This window comes from Ambystoma mexicanum, chromosome 3p (genome assembly GCF_040938575.1).
Source record: "Ambystoma mexicanum isolate Mex_15411 chromosome 3p, UKY_AmexF1_1, whole genome shotgun sequence".
Lineage (NCBI taxonomy): Eukaryota > Metazoa > Chordata > Amphibia > Caudata > Ambystomatidae > Ambystoma > Ambystoma mexicanum.
The window spans coordinates 521,136,643-521,145,323 of NC_090925.1; positions in this window are offsets into that span (position 1 = coordinate 521,136,643).

Here is an 8,681-nt window from a genome sequence, read left to right on the forward strand (position 1 = left end):
GGTTTAATCAGATCTCCCATACACTGGCCGGCACTTGCAGACATTCCAACTCCACTGTCCGACAGCACATGGACGAAGCAACTGCAGAAGAGTCCATAGTTTATGGCCCAAAAGCACACAGACACTCTCACTGTATGTAGTCCATAGTTTGCAGACAGATGGCACACAGGTGCAGCAACCACAGACAGTCCCCACTTCATGACCCAATGGCACACAGACACAACAACCAGGGGGGCTTCCAGGCTCGCCATTTGTCAGGACATGGGTGAGGGTCTGTGCCTAATCAGAATTGGAAAAGAGATATGTTACAGGCTTCAGAGATCAGGGGGAACACACAAGAAGGCATGGGACAGAATACTTGAGGAGAGGAAGAGACGGAGAACAAGAGAACGAAGTGTAACAATCTGAATTACTCAAGCTAAAAGAGCACTGTAAAGAAGAATGGGCCACGAGACAAAGACGGAATAAGGGATGAATGGTAATCAGCTGTGAGTTGAGTTGATAATGGTTAGAAATCAGACCACAACAGGTGGATCGTCCCGGGGAGGGGAAAACCTACAATTTGAAATTTGGCAGTGTATGCAGTCCAATGACATATGCTAATTTAAACACTAAGACAGAACATGAGCACAATCATCAGAGAAACAATCCAGGGACAAACCAACTATGTTACCAGCAGTGCATTCCTTGAAAAAACAGACGGCCAGAAGACGGTGGCTAAGCAGTCTGAGGTCGAGCAACCCCTAAGAGCCATCAGGAAGAGAAGTTCAGAGTGGGTAAACACACTGTCCCTGTCCCATTAGAGAAACCCTCGGTATTTCTGATGTGCTGTCGCTCATGCAATTCACTTGCCATTCTTTCATTGCAGTCACAATAGCATGCAGAGCCATAATGAAAACTACTAATGCCTGAAGCTATTTGGGAAGGAAGAAAATGAGTACAGGCGCCATTCATGCAGTAAAAATCCCTCATGAGCAAAAGGCAACTACAGCCATATCGTCACAAGCCACATTAAGAATCAAGTACCAAGAGAGGGTCCCTCGTGAGTGAGTCATGTCCTGCTCATTTCTTTCAGAGATGTGCCATTTGGGCCTACAAACTGTCTTCCATCCCAATCTAGAGCAGGTTCTGTCAATGGAGGTCAACTTGCTGTCGATCTTGGAGTTCCCCAAGGCTCCTGCCTGTCACCGACCCTTTATAATACCTACACCAAGTCTTTATTTGACCTCCTGGATTCCCTTGGTATTATTTACACCAATGTTGCTGATGATACCCAAATCGTTATCCCTATCTCTGGTAACCACATCACTGATGGTGCCGCCATTAACAGGGTGTACAGCATTATTCAAAGCTGAATGGCCACCCACAATCTCTACCTCAATTATGAAAAAACGGGGCTGCTTATTGTGGCCTTCCCATTCCGTTTCAAAAACGTAGACACTGCTTTTGCTTCCTTCCCCATCAGTGATATTGTCATTCCTGTCCTGAAACATGTCAAACCTTTGGGCTTCCACCTGGATGCAGAGCTCTCAATGACCAAACATATTAACACCTTGGCCTCATGTACGGCCTACACTGCAAAGCTCATATCCTTATCTCCTTGAATAGACAATTCCTCTCTTCGAGCGACTGCTTCACGCTAGCAAGAGCTGTCATTCTTAGTAAATTGGACTACTGTAACGCTCTTCTCATTGGTACCTCTGCCACAAGCCTCGCCAAAGTGCAACTTCTCCAAAACAAAGCCCTCTGTGCAGCCTTGGGCATACGTCACTCAGGCCATATCTCAGCAAACAGATGTGATGCCCACTGGCTGCCAATTAAGGCCTGCATCGAATTTAATACCCTGACTGTTACACACCAATGTATCTACAAAGATGCCCCTTCTACCTCAACAACAGCATTGTCCTGAAACACCATATATTTCCATTACAATCTTCTGCCAACGTCTCTCTGCTCCCCCCTTGCTTCAATAGCAAAATAGCAGGGGGTACGTGTTTCTGTCTCACAGCGCCCTCTCTCTGGAACTTTCTACCACCCAACATCAGAAATGAGCGTCCCTACACAACTGGTGAAAACCTGGCTGTTCAACAAATATGTCTAATGTCCTTTGTCTGCATCCTTTGTCTTCTAATTATGCACAAACACTTTGATACCTCTGGGTCTGGTCGTTACATACATGTGATAAATAAATAAATCAATGTCAACCAAAGCGATGGCTGCGAACTCTCAAAGTGGGAAAAAACCACAGATCAGGTTATCATGCCATGTTCTTTCTGGAGAGGGGTGCCTGCTACCTTTTTTTAGCAATGTCAACCAACAGGCTGCCTCCTCAAGCATTGCACACCTGGTAATCTTGCTCTCCCATTTGAAGGCTAGGCCGAAAGGGAATTACCAGCAATGCCTTGGTAGATTAATGAAGATTGTTCTTGATATGAAATCGTGGCATTTTTGCTTTAAGTTTTCATGAGCCATTCTTTTGTGGAGTAAGCATGGTATTTATTAATAATATCTCAGGACGGAGGACGCAATCTACATTGTGGAGAATAAACCCTGGTTTGGCGATCAATAACAACGTCCTCTTTGTGAATCTGCATGGCCATTGCCTAAAAGAACTGCAGTATCCAACACTCAAGAGCCGAGATCTCGGTGCCCTCGATCAGGCCGCTCACTCTAAGGTTCTTTCCATGTCTTTTAGGGTATCCAGAGCTAGGTCTAATGTTTTCATGTGTTATTGCGTTTGCTATCACATTCAATGTCTTGAGTTCAACACTCATTATCATTTATCTAGCCACTCAACTGAGATATAGCGAATTGTGGCTTTAGAAGTTTGCAAATCTGCATAGGCTGTCTCTGTTTCTTTCATCAACGTTTCAGTAAATTTCCCCTGCAGTTGAGCAGTGCACTGCATTAAATCCTTTTTTGTGAGCAAGACGTCAGAAGCTGGGCCCTGGATTTTACAGCTCCCTCCAGCCTCTGAAGAAGCTGCTTGGGTATTTCCCTTTGCTGCAATAGGCCGCTTCTTTGTTGGGAGGGCCAGACCAGAGGGACTGAATAATGTGATCCTTATTGTCAGATCTACATTTCAACATCTACTTGGATAAAACCACTCTACTTTCAGACGCAGTCTTGATTACAGCCAGCACAAGGAATCCTGGTCACCTCACACAGAGCAGCCAACCTCTGTTACCAAAACCAACAGAGTTGAAAGTCTCTTGGTTCCCTCAAATCTCTACCAATCTGTTCCTTATAGGAAAGGAGAGTTGCCGCCAAGATTCAGTAAACAAACATGCGTGAATAACAGTCATAATTTCACTATGTAGCTCTCAGGGGATCAGCTGCAGTCGCATTCCCCTGTTATATCCAGAGCGACGCGGGGCCAAGGTAAGGGCCGTTTTCTCCTGTTACCCCTTGCCCACTACAAGCCACTTTACAACCCACTGATGGGCAGGAATGAAGGGAAAACAAATTGGAGGCAGTGGAAATCAATGCAGAGCATATTCCTCAGAGGACAACCCTCAGTGTCTGCTAGATCATACTCTGCAACACTCCCTGAGCCAAGCTCACCACACCAGCCTCCTCCATGTCTCCACCCTGGAGACTTCCCAACAATTGGGGTAATTGAGTGATAATGCTGGGGAGAGGTTGCAACCTCTGCCTGGGCTCAAGCAGAAGAGCGTCTCTACTGCCACTCATGCAAGAAATCATATCTGCCATTTTTAAGACTTGGAGGCTCAAATCCGACATCAAGTTGTTTGGATTCTGGCTTCACTGCATAACAACAAAGTTGATAATGTGGGGAAAGGAATTGAATGCCAAGGTGGCTGGAGCTCTAACATCAGACATCCATCTTCTAACACCGTCAACCAGGCACTCCCCACATTTTGTTTTTTTTCTGCCATTTTTTAGTTGGGTCAGTTTGCCAGTTCTGCCCGCAGAAAGTCATGTCAACAATATTTCACAGTGTTCAGTTGAGTTCTTTTTATCCTAAATGTTTTTTCCCACCTACTTATTTTGTAATGCACACAACTCCTGCAACATTTCAAGATATATAAATAGCAGGCTCCATTCCAGATATCAAAATGTTCCCTCACTAGATGACCAATGCCCTTTCCCTTTGATATTGGGCAGCTTTGCATCCCATATTAGGCTGCATGTCTCAATGAATCCCCCTGTACCATGACTGATGCTGAACAGGTGAAGGAAGGAGGTTCAATAAAATCGCTGCTTACCTTAAGCTCTTTCTTTACCCCCTCGCACTAAAAGACCTTGCCAAAAATACAGTATTGGGGTACTCAAGGGTACTTTACTTTGAACCACGTTTCATCAAGAGCAAACAACAATGCTTTCCCAGCAAAGTGTTAGTCACCACCATCAATTGAAACTTTACGCATATTGTTTATTTAAGAACAGTTATGGGGCAGAGTTAGCGTCTGAGTGATGTATAATTATTATTTATCAATTAAAAGGTGTAAAGTGTTGATTTAAGTATTTGTGTTTAGTTTGTCTTTATGAGGTCTGATGTCGTGTATATTTGGTCCAATGAAATAAAATGTTTTTTTTCAAGTTGCATTGGATCTATTTAATTAAATTTGAACTAATACATGTCACTGTGGTTGGAGGCATCTAATTATGTGCGATTGTTAATGAATTGCCAAATGGTTGCAGATAAATGATGAATTTGTTGCTAACAAGTATTTTTGTATAAATATATTAAAGAGAGTTGAATTATATTATTTGAATGTGAGCAAGGATGACTTCCTGTTTATTATAGCAATTTATGACATGAAGTACATGCCTTGAAAAAGACAAGGAGGCAGAAGCAGAAAGTGAACTTCCCTACAAAGACCAATCGTCAGTGACTCTGAGGAAGACCAAAGACATTTTCATCTACGAGAATACAATAGTTTGTTGTAGGATCTTTAATCACCCTGCTTTAAATGCTACTGGCGCCTCAGTCAATCAAGATCATGAATTTCCAGGCATTAATGACATTTCATGCACCCCTGTCTGGCCCATTGACAATGTCCTCCCAGCCTGCCTCGCCATCTTTGCTCACCTTTTTAAAGTTGTAAGATATCCCTGCATCCTTCTCTCCCCCAACTTGCATGAGCAGGTACGGGAGACCCTTTGCCCCTATGTGTGCCCCTCTCTGCAGTTTCTGTGGGATCCATGCTTCCACAGCATGCCAGCATACCTGTAAGAATGTGGCATCCAGGGTAAGGCTGCTTCTATTTTTTCCCTGCAGCTTTATTTTGGAAGCAGCCTCTTGCACCCGATAGGAGCTGAACTGGTTGAGCCCCCATTACTAGCAATGGCAGCCCTTAGATCAGCTGAGCCCCCCCCCCCCCCTTAACCTCCTTAACGCCCTTCACTTCGCTCTGGATCAGACAACAAATCACCACCATTGCCCATTACAGGGGGTTTTAGTGCTTTATTGGAGCACCATTCTTTTTTTTTCTTTAATGAAGCATTTTGCTTTCATGCTTCACCAAGACATGTTACATATAGTAACTATCGGAAATATTCCTCCTTTATCCTTGAATTCAACGTTTTTACATTTTGAGTTTTGAGCTGCCTGACATCAGACATATATGCAATAGCTTTAGCTTCATCACAGATTTCACTGCTTGTTCATGGCTTATCATTTGTACCAATTTAGTTGGTAAGCCCAGTGGAAGCAGAGCTTGAACTGCAGAGATGTTTTCACCCTATTCAGTTGAAAATATGTTTTTCTAATAGACCATACATAGTTAGTGATAACATGTCTGGTCTCCGAGCTGTATCCTCGTTTGCCACGGCAAATAAAGAATAGCATTACAGTTATTAGTAATTGAAGATACGGTTATTGAAGGTCTATGACACATTTATATTAGGTCAGACCACTTTTCAGGTAATTGGACATCATGAGAAAGAACTTAAAAATGACAAAAAGTTGATCATTAAACCAGCCGATTCCACCACCCTATTCAGTATGGATAAATATGACGTATTGGTATTTAGCATGCTTGACAACGAGGACTATGGGAAACTTAGAAACAATCTATTGCCTAAACCCATTACATGTATTTGGGGGCTAACAGGCAAAGGATCGGAGAATGATTTTATTGCACAGCAGGCATAGGATTTCCTTAACATTCTAGGCATCTGCTGCTTTCTTCTCTCTCAGAAATCCACAAAGACAATCAGAACCCTCCAGGTAGTCCTGTAGTATCCGGATGTTGGTTGATTTTAGAAAGACAATATGTGGCTGCATTTGTCCATCCATTAGTTAAGAAAGTTTCATCATTCTTTCTAGACACTGAAGAATTGATACCGTTAGGTGAAGGCTGCGATTTTGACTCAGAAGAGGAAATCCTAATAGTGTTAGATATTACAGCATTATACAGGAACAACCCACAAGAGAACGATATTCAAGAAACAAGGAGTACTGTCTATCAGAGTCACATTACACATTTAATACCATCACAATGTATTATGGCTACTATGATTGCTGTGTTACAGAAGAACAATTTCCTATACAAAGTAAAAGCTTATGCCCAAGTGAAGGTCACAGCGATGGATGCAATGCTTGCGCCAAGTCTGGCAAATCTCTGTATGGCAATTTTGACAAACAACATATATTGAATAGTCATCTGTAGTAGCCACTTAATAAAATATGCTGCCATTACATAGACAATATTTAACTCATGTTTACAAAGTTATGAAAAGCAGTTGCAACTTTTTTACAAGTGGATAAATCAACTGGATGTAAATCTGAAATGTACAATGACGTCAGATAGAAACAACTAGCATTTCTAGATTTAACAGTCTTTCACAAGGATGGTAAACTTGTCATTACACTATACAGGATGAAGATGGATCATAATATGGTCCTTCATTATAAAAGTAAACATCTAAGATCCCATGAGAGGGCCCCAATTCTGCCCACGCCCCCTTGTGCCAGCTAGTTTTTGAGGAATCTACCTTAGATACTTGCCAGTCTTTTTGTGTTTTTTCTAGTGCTCATCAAACAGAGCAAGTAACCAACAAGAAACATCAAAGTGAAAGCCTCTGTCAGCGCCCTAATCCAGCTACAGAAAATCCCTGACCTGACCGCCTGCAGACCGCACTCCGGGCTTCTGACATAGACTACTTGCAGAGATAGACCAACGGAGAGCATTGCAACACCATCTACACACGACGGGCAGAGAAGCCATGCAGAGCTCCCATGTGATGTCAGTGATCGTGCACAGCCGTCACTGACGACCCAAGACCACCAGGGACATACTCGATGGACTCAAACCATAACTGCCATGGGACTTTCCTTAGGAGCGCCAGGAATCAGACCCCCAAGTGCAACAATGACATTCAATTCCCTGGGCCACCACTGCTGTTCTACGTTAGACACTTGTGGAGGAAGTGGACGGGGCTTAGCCCACTACTTGTTACTTTGCTGATCATAACATCCTGTGTGGGAAATCCAGGGTAAGTTCAACCAGGGATAGAGAACCAATCCAGAAACAGGGGAGGAGCGAGGATAAAAGGTGGTCACTGTAAGCAGAAATTGTTGGTTATTTGGTTGAGATAAGAGGAGGAGAAAGAATTGGATGACCAAAGGTACAGCAGGAGGGAGAAAAGAGCAGCAGAGTGTGGAGGCAATTTCTGGAGGAGGTGAGGTATTAACTAGGGGGAGAAAGTGGTACTGCGTTTTAAGTGTGTGACAGTGTGGCCATTGTGATTAGGGGAAGGAGTGTAAGGTGTGACTGTGAAGTGAATGTGTGAGTGAAAGAACGTGTCTGAGCTAGAGGTGGGTGGGGTGGTAGTGTGGACGAGGGAGTTTTAGTGGAGTTGTAGTAATTTGGAGGGACGAATGGTAGTGGGACGGGAGGAGCAGGAGTGTGAATAGAGGCGGAGGGTGAAGAGGTAGTAATAGCAGTAAAGGGGCAGAGGGACAAGTAGTGTGGAGCAAGAAGTAGAATGGTGGAGGGAGTAGTAGTGTAGTGGTGGAAGTAGTGCAGTGCATGGAAGAGTATTGAATAGGTGAGAGTAGTAGTGAGGAGGAGGGAGTAGTAGTGAGGAGGAGGGAGTAGTTGTGAGAAGGAGGGAGGAATAACCTCACAGAGTGAACGCAAGGAATCGGAGGAACGGAGGAGGTATATAGTGGAGGCAGGAAGACTGAGAGGAATGTAGTAGAAAGTCCAAGAGAGGGAGAGAGTGAGCATGAAAGAAAAGGACTGAGCACGAAGAAAAAAGACTGAGCATGAATGAAAAAGACTGAGCATGAAGGAAAAAGACTGAAGCAAGCTGTCCATTTCCATAGGGGAGATTGTGTAGTGTGTCCTCTTATGACAAAGACATATAACTTTAATTATAATGATGTGGCATTGGAACTTCAAGACTTCAGAAATTGCCAAAAGAATAATGTATTATAGGGTATTAAATGCAATTGTGGCATGGCCTATATTGGCATGACCACCTGTTCAGGAAATGTTAGACTTGGGGAACATTCTTTAGACAAGGCATGAGTGAATAGCGGGAATGGTCTTAATTGCTCTTTAATTGGTAAACAACAGGCCTCTGACCTTACGAGTACATTCATTGATGCGTACAATCATTAACCACTGGAGTTATCTGAGTATTGCTTTGCATGATGTATAATTAAAAAACTGTAGAACTAGGGTATAGCAGTGAAATTAAGTAAA